Below are 13,040 nucleotides of genomic sequence, written 5' to 3' on the forward strand. Positions count from 1 at the left end.
AGGGGCAAACTGGGAATCCCATAAGATCTTGTGATAAACATGGATGGGCAATGGGTCTTGGGTAGTCCATTTCCAACCCATAACAGGAAAATTAGATACAAGACAAACAGAATCCATAATATAGGCAGACAGATAAAAAGGAGGATAGACCCTTTGAGAAAAGGATCTCTTAGACCGATAATTGACAACGGCCGTGTATAGAGTATCAGAAAGGATTTTGGCCCAATCTAGGATTTCGGCGTTAGTGGCAGCATCAATTAATGGCAGCCATTCAGATGAAAACTTGTTGATATCTGGCATCCCAAATAACCTACAGAGCATAGCCGCAGCAAAACAATATGGGGAGGTGAGGGAACCAGTGTTGTACATACCGTTTTTATCCTTCTTTAGTGGCTCATCTCTTCTAGACCATTCTTTAGTGGTGTCTGATAGATCTGGATTCTCCGCCGTGAACTTCCTAACGAATTCTGCATTATAGGTTGCTTGAGGTTCAGGAAGATGATACATAAGTTTCAAATCTTGCGCAGCAAACGATCCTACAAGCCCATGTCCATGAACTTTGAATTGTCTGCCCTTCAATTCTGCATCATCCAATATCCATTTGATCATATCTGTGTATGGTAGAATTTTGGGTCTTGCAGCTATTCTGTGGAGGAATGAACATGCTAGGTCCTCCAAGGTCAACTCAGAAGAGCGTGGAGCGCCCGCGACAGCAGTCACCTTCATTATTCTAGGCTTTTCTTCTTCTAGCATCCTGTACATACCGTCCCATGTTGATATCCCTGCGTCTTTGTTGCAGGCTATGTCTGTGTACAGGGGTGCCATCTCCTTGGTCTTCTCCCTTGCTTCGGAGCTTTGAGCTTTGTTCTTCTTTCCCATTTCGCTTGCGTTTCTGTCTGAGTCGCTTTCGCGTTTTGTCCCTGCAGATTACGAGTGAAATGGAAATGACTGATCCAGAAAGGTGATGGGAGAGTTTTAAATGCAAGAGATAAATCAAATATGCCACCTTACGTGAAGCAAATCTCTACCAAGGCATGCGTCTTTAATCCACTTAATAACTGACAACTAATTCATTTACTATCACTAAAAGCGCATGATTTCGGGTCAGATTATAGAAAGTGGCTTTTTCTTTGAATGGCGCGCCCGAAGGATTCGTACTGAAGTGGTTTATGATTTGTTGACGTAACCTCGCATGTCGCGCGATCGCTAATCGCATCATCGCAAATCGCATGGATGTGGCATCGCAGCGATCGCAACATCGCAGATCGCAGGAATTTGATATTCACAAAATCTTGCCTGGCTCATTTCTGCGATATGCGATCTAGCGATCGGCGTTATCGCAGATCGGGGGGATCTTTAAATTTTCTTCCTGAGCGTTACCAATTTGCGACACGATGTCATTATTAATACGAGGATCTTGCGCATAAAAAGGGAAATGAAGGTGTTTCATATATTTTGCAATGCGACCTTAAGGTTTTAAAATATCTAAGAGGCTTTTTCCAAGCGTATGATTGTGACTTCAAAAAGAAACTCTTGCTTTTCCTAAAAAATTAACTAAGGGTCCCCATTCATCCAGTATCGTGGCTGATACTTAATTGAATAAGGGGGGGTGTTGCTGGCTACAACAGCATGTTAAGTACAATCAGGTACCTTCGCGAAGGTCTGAAGGTCATATCGGTAGAGTTCTAGTAGTTGACAATTGGAAGGAATAGATTTGTGCGAAGGCAGATATTAGCTATAATGTCCTTAGAAAAACCATCACACAAGCCTCTGGTTGCAAAAAACTAGTTCTAGCATCCCTCTATATTGCTTCGGGTTGGACTGTAGCCTGCACTACGCAGGTTTTTTCGAAAGGGCCAGTAGTTAAGGTTTTCTTGGTTGGCGCAAATAACTTTGAACCTGGGTCAGGCCCCCTTAAGCCAACAACATGGAATAGTGCTAAAGATTGTGGATCAGGACAAGGAGTTTGTAGTGTGTACAGATGATTGCAAGAGAGGACTTGGTAGAGTTCTCATGCAAGAAGGGAAGGTAGTGTGCTATGAGTCACGAAAATTGAATGAGCACGAGAAGAACTATCCAACGCACGATCTTGAGCTAGCAGTGGTTATACATGCATTGAATATGTGGAGGCACTACCTTCTTGGAAGGAGCTTTACATTGATGAACAATCACAATGGGTTGAAATATTTGTTTGATCAATCGAATCTAAATGCTAGGAAATCAAGATGGTTGGCTACCCTTAGTGAGTTTGACTTCGAGATCAGATACATCAAACGGAAGGAGAATCAGGTTTTGAATGCCCTTAACATGAAGGTACAGCTAAATCATATAGCATCTATGAGCTCTTATGGGACATAGTTACAGGATAGGATCTTACAGGCAGGACAATGAGATGACAAATACATGGAGATTATGCATAGGTTATAGCAGAGCATAAGTATAGGTACAGGTACAGGTGATGAGGATGCAAACTATCGTCTCATGGTAGATGGTTTGGTGAGATTTAGAGATAGGACCTATGTACTGAATTGTTGTGAGCTCAAGAAGATTGTTTTGAGGGTATTTCATGCCAAGACATACTTGGGTCATTGAGGATATCAGAAGACGTAGACAGTGTTGAAGAAGTTCTACTATTGGCTGAATCTGAAGAATGAAGTGGTAGAGTTTGTGGCTAGATGTTTAGATTGTCAACAGGTCAAGGCAGAATATAAGAATCTAGGTGGTTTAATATAGCGTATAGTGATTCCAAAATGGTAATGAGTGGTCATTTCAATGGATTTCTTCACAGGTCTTTCGAGGAAAGTGAGGCAACATGATTCCATTATTGACGTGGTTGAAAAATTGAGCAAGGTATCTCACTTCGTTCTAGTAAAGACTACATATTCATCCAGTGAGGTAGCACAGGTGTTCATCAAAGAGATAGTGAGACTGCATGGCATAGTTCGATACAGCTGTGATTGGAGCGCCGATTTTGATGTGATCATAGTTTTCTGAGGGTGGAGGTGGTTTAACCTCTAGATTCTCTTAGTTGTTCTTGGATTGTTCTTTCTATGAGATCCCACATTCATGCTTGGAATATGGCACAGGGGTGACTGGCTGAAAGTGAGATTTGGTTCAACCATGTCTATGGTCGGGTGGTTCAGCCATGTCTATGGATTCAAAGTTTTATTGTGCTTTGATGCTATGTTGCTGCAGTGCTCATGTTGAGCAATTTTTAGGAGTATGGTTTGAAAATATATGAAACGAGGCTTGCATGGAGGAAGTGAAGGCATGGAGGATTTGAGTATACTGTGATTGGAAGATTCAATAGAATGCAAGATTTAGTAGTTAAATCATATAGCAGCTATGAGCTCTTATGGGACATAGTTACAAGATAGGACCTTGTAGGCAGGACAACGAGATGACAAATACATGGAGATTATGCACAGGTTATAGCAGAGCACAAGTACAGGTATAGGGGAAGGTACAGGTACGGGTATAGGTGATCAGGATGCAGACTATCATCTCAGGGCAGATGGTTTGGTCAGATTTAGAGGTAGGACCTATGTATCGAATTATAGTGAGCTCAAGAAGATTATCTTGAGGGAATTTCATGCCAAGCCATACTTGGGTCATCCAGGATATCAGAAGACATTGACGGTGTTGAAGAAGTTCTACTATTGGCTGAATCTGAAGAATGAAGTGGCATGTGGCTAGATGTTTAAATTGTCAGCAGGTCAAGGAGGAATGTAAGCATATAGGTGGTTTACTACAACCTATAGTGATTCCAGAATGGAAATGGGAGGTCATTTCCATGGATTTCATCAAAGGTCTTCTGAGGAAAGTGAGGCAACATGATTCTATTATGGTCGTGGTTGACAAATTGAGTGAGGTAGCTCACTTCATTCTAGTAAATACTACATATTTAGCTAGTGAGGTAGCACAGGTGTTCATCAGAGAGATAGTAAGACTGCATGGTGTTCCAAAGAAGATTATATAGGACAGGGATGCAAAGTTCACTTCCAAGTTTTGGAAGGAGCTATTTGCAGGTTTTGGCACAGAGTTGGCCTTCATCATAAATTATCATCCATAGACAGATGAACAGACAGAGAGGGTCAACATGATCTTAGAGGATATGTTGAGGGTGTACGTGAGGCACCAACAGAAGAAATGGGAGGAGTATCTTCCATTGGTTGAGTTCGAATGCAACAATGGTTATCAAGAGTCATTAAGGATCATTCCTTTCGAGGCATTTTATGGACGGATTTGTAACACTCCCATCAACTGGAGTGATCCAATGAACATGGTACTTATTGGACCAGACTTGTTGGCAAACATGGAGCAGGAAATGTAGGCTATAAAGAAGAATCTAAAGGCAACACGAAATAGACAAAAGAGTTATGTGGATCAGAATAGAGTGTTCAAGGAATTCCAGGTTGGGGAACATGTGTATTTGCACATCAGCCCAAGAAAATCTCTTTGAGGATTAGTTCATGTGCCAAGTTGGCACCACGGTATTGCGGCCCTTTTGAGATCCTTGAGAGGATTGGACCAATGACATATCGACTTGCACTACCTCCAATAGTGAAATTCCATGATGTTTTCCATATTTCATTGCTTAAGAAGTATATAAAGGATGGTGATCATATTATTGATTGGTCTATATTGTAGGTGGAGCATGAAGGAGATTTCCAGCTGGAGCATCAGTGCATATTGCAGTGGAAACGTCTCATGATCAGGAAAAAATCCACAGAGCAAGTTAAAATGTAGTGGAATAACTTTGGGCCTAAAGAATCTACATGGGAGATGGCAGATGAGATGCGAGCCCTGTATCCTTCATTGTCTTCCAGTTGAGGCAAAGCAATTTTGGTTTAATGTTGGTATATGTTTGGCATATTTTTTGTTGATGTTTTGGTATATGTATGTATATGTATATGGATGTAAATACCACCATGAGCTAAGTTATAATGATCTAATAAGCGGTATAGGTGTCATATTATTATGGTTGTTATATTTCCATGTTGTCATGATGTTTTTCTTTTAAACAGGTCTTTCATTGTAAATACTGCAACGAGCTAAGTTACAAAGTTGTTGATCTAGATTGACATTAATGTCAATATGGAAATATTCTAGGATACTAAATGATGATATGAAGCCAAGGAGAAGCAGAGCTGTGAAGAAACAGGAGCAAGAAGCCAAGGAGCAAAGAGGTCATCGGAAGACATGAGAAGCAAAAAGGAACACATCAGCGGAGGTGCATAAACAGTGTTAACAGAGGAGTTAACATGAAATATTGGAGAAATATCAAAGGAGTTAACATATCAGAGGAGTATTGTAGAATATCAGAGCAGAGAATATCGGAAGTCATAGGAGCTATTAGAGCAGAGCAGATCTATCAGAGAAGAGAATATCAGAGCACAGAAGAGATATCGGAGCAGTATCGGAAGTTATAGGGGGTCACAGGAAGATAAGCCACAGGAGAAACAACTATCGGAAGAGCGGGGGTAGGAGTGTACGTCTGTTTTAATCGTGGCTGAAGGCCCACACTAAAGCCTAGTCGTCGATCTCATTTTCAACGCTTACGTCACAGTTAACGGTGGGGGTTAAGCCCGTTGTTAACCCATGTGCTAGTTGAAGACCCACAAGCCGTATATTTGATGACCTCGTATATCCAATGGATATCGGGTCACAAAATGATCGAATGTTAATCTCAAGAACGGACCCGAACTTTTATAGATCAAGGATTTATAATCCTTATCAGCTTCGTAAAGGCAGTTAAGCATCGCGCAAGTTTTCCAGCTGATATCGTTATGAACCATTGGATCCAGCGCACCTTGATCAAATGGTGGAGGATCGGCGATTGGGTTTTTTGATCGGGTGGATCAACAATCGTCAGATTAAAGATGATATCAACGGTGGAGAATTAATCCGATAAGACTTGGGACTAAGTGGACCCGATTGAGTTATCAAAAGAAGCTTATTGGAATATCGCATCCGTCGCATATCACTAGTCTTGAACAAATGTAACGATGGTAAACCACGATTGCAATTAAGGTGATGATGTGGCAGGTGGGACCACCCATTATATGGTTTTAAATATGTTGATATGTGAAGATCGATGATGTTGATATCGGAGGATAGAGTATGTTATGGGAATGACTTATAAAAGACCTTCGAAAGTTGCAATTGTGATTGATGACGTGGATGTGGTACCTCCTTGGGTAATCGAAGGAACAGAGGAAGCCGAAGAGAAAACGAGAAAGAAGTAAGCCGAAGGTCAAGAGACACTAGTGCGTGGTTTAATCTTTGAAATGCTTGAACCTATGATGATTTAAAAAAGAGGAGCAGTACAGATCATAAATGAGTTGAACAATTCGGTGAAGCGAAATAAGGTTTGATCTACCATCATTTGAAGGGAGTAATAGACTACACCAATACTGAAGTATTCATGAGTATGATCCTTGGAAGTAAGAGATCGTGACACTAAGAACAGTGAGAAGCATTCACTCTTGAAGCACTTACCGCGGCAGATAGAACAACGGGTTGAATTAGAGAATTGTTTTTTTTGTGCAAACAGTTAGGCGTCTCAGGCATCTATCACAGAGAAGAGGTAATGGTTCACAAATCGTAAACTAGAAGAAATAGAGGTAAGCGGCAGGTCCAGCAGGACAGAATAAAGCAGGAGGACAAAAGTAAGTCATAGGTCCAGCAGGGTTGGGAGCATAGAATAACTACCAAACATATCTAGACAATATAAAGTAGAGGGTTGGAGCCCTTGGGGTAGGTGCCTCAGAATTGGAAGGATTGGTGTCCTTGGAGTTGGTGCTCCTAAATCCAAGGTTGATGCCTTGACAAGAAAGGGTTGGTGCCCTAGAGGTTGGAGCCTCACAAAAAGTCCAAGTTGGTGCTTGGAAACAGGTTGAAGCTTTATATATATTGTACCTGATTCATTGTAAAGATTATATTAATAAAAGCATGTATTCCTATTGTTCATTTTGTGTTCTAAATGTAAATGACTTAACTGGTAAAATTGACAATTGAAAAGAAATATTTATTCAGCCCCCCCCCCCCCCCCCCCCAATATTTCCAACAATTGGTATCAGAGCGGGCTTCTTCATATCAACCTAACAGCTAGAAGAAGGATTCTTAGGCATGATGAGAAATCAAGAAGTATCAGGAAGACCTCCTCTGTTCGATGGCACAAATTTTGGTTTTTGGAAAAAAATAATGTCCTACTACTTAATGTCCCTTAGATTTGAAGTTTGGCATTCGGTTTTAAATGAATACACAGCTCCTTCCACTCTTCCAACAGATCAAGATGAAAGGAAAGCTTACATTGCAAATGCAAAACCCTTAAACTCCATCACTAGTGGAATCACTGATTATGAATTTACAAAAGTCATGAATTATAACTCGGCCAAAGAAGTATGGGATAAGCTAATTAGCTTATATGATGGGGACTCCAAAGTTAAGAAGGAAAAGATTCAAAGTCATACAAGTCAATTTGAAAGTCTGAAAATGGATGATGAAGAAGATATTGCATCATACTTTCTCCAAGTGCTAAAGTGGTCAACTCTCTTAAAAGATTGGAAGAAAACATTGAAGAAAGCACTATTGTTCAAAAGGTCTTAAGATCTCTCCCAGACAGATTTGAATCCAAAGTAAGTGTTATAGAAGAAATGAAGAATCTAGATACTCTCAAGATGGATGAACTTCATGGAATCCTCATTGCCTATGAGATGAGAAAAGGATGCCCAAGTTCCAAAGATGCAGCATTCAAGGCCTCAAAATCAAAAAAGGGGAAAGAATGGAATACCAGTAGTGATGACTTCGATGTTGAATCCAAATTGGCACAATTTGTATTAATACTAAAGAAAGGATCTAAGATTAAAGGTAAGTACCCTCTTATTTGTTTCAAATGTGGGAAAATAGGTCATTATGCTGCAAAATGTCCTCATAAGCATGATAGTGATGGTGAGGAAAATTCTAAAAGGATGGTATACAAAAAGAAGGGTTCAATAAGAATAATTTCTTCTCTAAGAAAGATGAGTCTGATGAAGATGAATTTGTAAAAAATAAATCAATTAATCAGTTCCCTCACCGCAAAGGAGGTAATGAAGAATCAGATGAAGAAAATGACCATGCTGGAAGCCAAGAAGTATTATTCATGGCATTCACAAATGATGATGATTCAGGGCTAGAAGGAAATGTAGATGAATTGTTAATGAGTGCCATTGAAGAAAATGAGAAATTATGAAATAAAATCATCTCTCTCAAGGTAGAAAATGAGGAAACAAAAAGAAGGGAAGACCTCTTGAAAAATAAGCTAAAAGAAAAAGAAGAAGTTTGTGAAGAACGTGAAGTCGAAATAGTATCTCTGAGGAAGGAATTGGAGCAAGTCAAAAAGGGTTGGGAAAGCTCTCAAATACTTGACACTATCCTAAATAATCAAAAACCTCAACATGACAAATTTGGGATAGGTTTTAAAGGAGAATCATCAAGTACTAAGAATAATGCAAAAAGCTATGTCGACTTACTTCCAGCAACCCAAAATAAGAAAGATTATTTCATCAAAGGCCCATCTCAAATCCAAAGAATGAAGAGAGAGTAACTCCAAGGAAGAATGTTGATTCAAATCATGGCTATTACAACAAGTACAAAACTGAAAACATCATTTCATCAAAAGCCCATCTCAAATCCAAAGAATGAAGAGAGAGTAACTCCAAAGAGGAATGTTGATTCAAATCATGGCTATTACAACAGGTACAAAACTATCTTTTTTGGGCACTGCTTTTATTGTAAAAATTTTGGTCATCAAGCTGTTGAAGGATCAAACAAACAAACCATATGGTCCCAAAGGGCAAGGACAAATCAAGACCTACAACTTTTTTGATCCCTTGGCCAAATTTGATCCGATGTGCTCATTATGTAATGATAATGGACACAATGAACAAAATTGCCCCCTCAAAGGAAGGAAAGCAAAAAATGAGAATCCCAACACGGATAAATGTGGCCTAGCTCTATGTGCTCACAGTGATAAAAATAATTGGTTTGTGGATCTGCCAAAATTGTTGGAAAAGGAACTGTTATCCTTATTAACGGAAAAGGAAAGGCTCAAAATGCTTTGCTAGTAAACGGGCTCAAACACAATATCCTGAGTGTTAACCAAATCTGTGATCAAGGACATAATGTTGTCTTTAGCACTAAATATTGTGAAATAAGGAACTCTTCCTCAAGGGAAGTTATGGCGAAAGGGGTTATAACACCAAACAACATATACATTCTGAACAAAATTCAAGAAGATAAATGTTACTTAAGTCAAACAGAGGAAAGTTGGTTGTGGCACAAGCGACTAGGACATACAAGCTTCGGTAAATTAATCAATATCAGCAAGATTATTGCAGTATGAGACATCCCAAAGTTATTCAAGCCAAATCAAGGAGTATGTGGTCCATGTCAACATGGAAAGCAAACTAGAACCAGCCACAAGACCAAGGATTTTTCTACATCAAAGCCTTTGGAGATCATCCATGTTGATTTGTGTGGACCAACTAGAACTCCGGCACTCCAAGGAGAAAGGCACTTTGCTTTATTTGTTGATGACTATACTAGAATGATGTGGGTATATTTCATAAAATATAAATCCGAAGCATTTGAGTGTTTTAAGAATCTTAAAGCTCTTGTAGAAAATGAAAAGGACTTTAAGATTAAATGTCTCAGAACATATAGAGGAGGAGAATTCACATCAAAAGAATTTGATGAATTTTGTAAAGTACATGGAATTGAAGAGAACTCTCTACTGCCAAAACACCTAAGCAAAATGGGGTAGTTGAAAGAAGAAACCAAACAATTCAAGAAATGGAAAGAAAATGTTAATAGCAGATGACTTGAAGCCAAAATTCTGGAGAGAAGCAGTCGGGACAGTTGTCTATACCTTGAATCGAACTCAACTAAGACCAAATAATGAGAAGACTCCTTATGAATTATGGAAAGGAAGACCTGCTTCAATAAAATACTTCAATATTTTTGGAAGCAAGTGCTTCATAAAAATCAATGATGGCTCACCAGGAAAATTTGATTCTCGGGTTGACGAAGGGATATTCCTTGGATATTCTACAAGGGGCAAAGCCTACAAGTGCTACAATAATCGACTATGGAAAATAGTGGAAAGCATTGATGCGAAGATTGATGAAAACCTTCCAGAAAAAAGAAATTGAAGAACATGAAGTTGACCCTCTCATTGAAGAAGAACCTGAAAAATAAGAAAAAGATCAAGAAAAACACAAGGAAAAAGATCTCAAACCCCTTCAAAGATGAATTTTCTCCAAAAACATCACCCAGAAGAGCAGATTATTGGCAATATAGATGAAGGGATGCAAACCCGAAGAAGGATGACAAGTACACCAAAGAAAAATGATGTTTCTCTTCTATCCATGATAGAACCAGAAACATTTACTCAAGCAAGTAAGAATCCTCATTGGGTAAAAGCCATGGAAGAAGAAATGTCTCAAATCGAGAAGAATGAGACATGGGAGCTGGTACCTCGTCCAAAGGCTAAAAATATAATTGGAACCAAGTGGGTGTTCAAAAACAAAATGAATGAAGATGGACAAATCATCATAAATAAGGCAAAGCTTGTTTGTAAAGGCTATTCACAAATTGAAGGAATTGACTTTCAAGAAACCTTTGCACCAGTAGCTCGTGTGGAAGCTATCAGGATGTTCTTGGCATTTTCTTGCTCAAAAGGATTTAAAATCTATCAAATGGACGTAAAATCAGCATTTTTGAATGGGGAACTCAAGGAAGAAGTCTACATGGAGCAACCAGAAGGGTTTAATCTAGCAGAAGGAAAAGACTTTGTTTGTAAGTTGAAAAGGAATTATATGGGTTGAAACAAGCTCCTAGAGCTTGGTACGCAAGATTGGATCACTATCTACAACAACAAGGCTTCAAGAAGGGGGTGGCAGGAAGTAATCTCTACATAAAGATGAATGAGGATAAGTTACTAGTCACACTTGTCTATGTTGATGATCTGATTTTTGCTAGTAATAATGATGAGATGAGCCATGAGTTTGCTCAAAATATGTCAAAAGAGTTCAAGATGTTGATGATAGGAGAGTTATCTTACTTCCTTGGACTACAAGTATCTCAAACCACAGCAGGCATGTTCATATCTCAAGCCAAATATATTAAAGACATGCTTAAAAGATATTGAATGGAAGACTATGCACCCATGAGCACACCTATGACCACAGATTTCAAATTAAGCAAAGATGATGCCTCCCCTCCAGTAGATGCAACTCATTACAGGTCAACAATTGGAGCCCTTCTATACTTAACTACTACGAGACCCGACATTATGCAACCATAGGAATGGTGGGAAGATTTCAATTAGCTCCTAAACAATCCCATTTGTTGGCTATAAAAAGAATTCTCAAATACTTGAAAGGAACTCCTGATTTTGGTCTTTGGTACCCTAAGAGCTCAACTCTTACTGTGACTGCATACACTGATGCTGATTGGGCCAGAAGTGTCGATGATTGGAAAAGTACTAGTGGAAATGCATTCTTCCTGGGAGATTGTCTAGTATCTTGGCTCAGCTAAAAACAAACGTCCATATCACTATCTACAAATGAAGCCGAGTATATAGCTGCCGCAGATTGTTGTACTCAAATATTATGGATGAAGGAAGCTCTGAAAGATGTCAACATAGGTACAAATCAACCAATCACCATCTATTGTGATAACACAAGTGATATTAGCCTCAGCAAAAATCCAATGATGCACTCAAAAACCAAACACATACCAATCAAGTATCATTTCCTTCATGAACAATTAGCTAAACAAACCATCATCTTGGAATATGTCAATACTAAGGAGCAGATAGCTGATATTTTCACAAAACCTCTTCCTCGAGAAGCATTTGAACATCTTCGTCAAAAGATGGGGGTTATTTCTTTAGCATCACATTAAGTTGATTCATAAAGATGTTGCATGACAAGGGGAGCAGTTCGACAAGGGGAGTCCTTATGCACTCCTTTGCCACTGATGTCAAAGGGGGAGAGAAGAAGAATATTGCCATCAATGACAAAGGGGGAGATTGTTGATCTAGATTGTCATTAATGTCAATATGGCAATATTCTAGGATACTAAATGATGATATGAAGCCAAGGAGAAGCAGAGTAGATCTGTGAAGAAATAGGAGCAAGAAGCCAAGGAGCAAAGAGGTCATTGGAAGCCACGAGAAGCAAAAAGGAACACATTGGCAGAGGTGCATAAACAGTGTTAACAAAGGAGTTAACATGAAATATCAGAGAAATATCAGAGGAGTTAACATATCGGAGGAGTATTGCAGAATATCAGAGCAGAGAATATCGGAAGTCATAGGAGCTATCAGAGCAGAGAATATCAGAGCAGAGCAGAGCTATCAGAGCAGAGAATATCAGAGAAAAGAAGAGCTATCGGAGCAATATCGGAAGTTATAAGATGTCACCGGAAGATAAGCCACAGGAGCAACAGCTATCGGAAGAGAGGGGGTAGGAGTGTACGTCTGTTTTGATCATGGTTGAAGGCCCACACTAAATCCTAGTTGTCGATCCCATTTTCAACGCTTACATCACAGTCAATGATGGGAGTTAAGCATGTTGTTAACCCGTGTGCTATTTGAAGACCCACAGGCCGTAGATTTGATGACCTTGTATATCCAATGGATATTGGGTCACAAAATGATCAGACGTGAATCTCAAGAACGGACCCAAACTTTTATAGATCAAGGATTTATAATCCTTATCGGCTCCGTAAAGGCGGTTAAGCGTCACGCAAGTTTTCCAGCCAATATCATTATGAACCATTGGATTCAGTGCGCCTTGATCAAATGGTGGAGGATCAAAAATTGGGTTTGTTGATCGGGTGGATCAACAACTGTCGGATTAAAGATGATATCAACGGTGGAGAATTAATCCGATAAGACTTGGGACTAAGTGGACCCGATTGAGTTATCAAAAGAAGCTTATTGGAATATCGCATCCGTCTCATATCGCTAGTCTTGAATAAATGTAACG

The sequence above is a fragment of the Pinus tabuliformis genome, chromosome 3_1 (genome assembly GCF_031772625.1).
Source record: "Pinus tabuliformis cultivar Carrire ecotype Pingquan chromosome 3_1, CPIR1, whole genome shotgun sequence".
NCBI classification, from domain to species: domain Eukaryota; kingdom Viridiplantae; phylum Streptophyta; class Pinopsida; order Pinales; family Pinaceae; genus Pinus; species Pinus tabuliformis.